General features: G+C 41.9%; 1 non-coding gene across 1 annotated transcript; it reads right to left on the bottom strand.

Annotated features, from left to right (window-relative positions):
• Window positions 1-285: 285 nt before the first annotated feature.
• Window positions 286-360, bottom strand: Trnas-cga. Its single transcript has one exon. It is a non-coding gene; the product is annotated as a tRNA-Ser (tRNA).
• Between the last annotated feature and the right edge of the window lie 410 nt (window positions 361-770).

Here is a 770-nt window from a genome sequence, read left to right as displayed (position 1 = left end):
GATAGATAATGTCCGATTGTAACGTAAGTTTTAAATTTAACCTAAAATAATTTCTATTGATGACCTACTGATGGTTCACATAAGAATTTTTATTTGTAAACTAAGACTGAAAAAGAATCTAGTTGTAAGTGTGGTTGCATGTTGAGAACGGGACAATAATACGATAGGTGGCCCATATTGATGTGCACTTGATTTTTTCCCAACGTTAATAGTACCCATTTGACTCATCATTACAGAATGCAAGTATGTTGGTCTAATTGAAACTTCCTGGCAGGTTAGAACTGTGTGCCGAACCGAGACTCGAACTCGGGACCTTTGCCTTTCGCGGGCAAGTGCTCTACCAACTGAGCTATCCAAGCACGACTCACGCCCCGTCCTCACAGCTTCACATCTGCCAGTATCTCGTCTCCTATCTTCCAAACTTTACAGAAGCTGCTTCACAGGAGAGCTGTATAGACTATCCATAAAGACAATACGTTCATGCGATGTCGCACTATTCGAATCGTAGTATGGTACGCTTTGTAGTGAACGCCTGGGCGCATCGACTGAGGATCGCAACGCACAAAATCACTGTGAGATGTGGCCACAGAAGTGTTCTGCCAGGCCGCACGTGCTGTGATTTTGTACTATGTGTCTTTAATGCAGCGTTCTCTATTGCAAAAAAAAAAAAAAAAAAAAAGGGTCAAATGACTCTGAGCACTATGGGACTTAACTTCTGTGGTCATCAGTGCCCTAGAACTTAGAACTACTCAAACCTAATTAACCTAAGG

The sequence above is a fragment of the Schistocerca americana genome, chromosome 1 (assembly GCF_021461395.2).
Source record: "Schistocerca americana isolate TAMUIC-IGC-003095 chromosome 1, iqSchAmer2.1, whole genome shotgun sequence".
In the NCBI taxonomy this organism is placed as follows: domain Eukaryota; kingdom Metazoa; phylum Arthropoda; class Insecta; order Orthoptera; family Acrididae; genus Schistocerca; species Schistocerca americana.
Note: the sequence above shows the minus strand (reverse complement) of the source record. Positions and strands in the feature narration are given on the sequence as shown.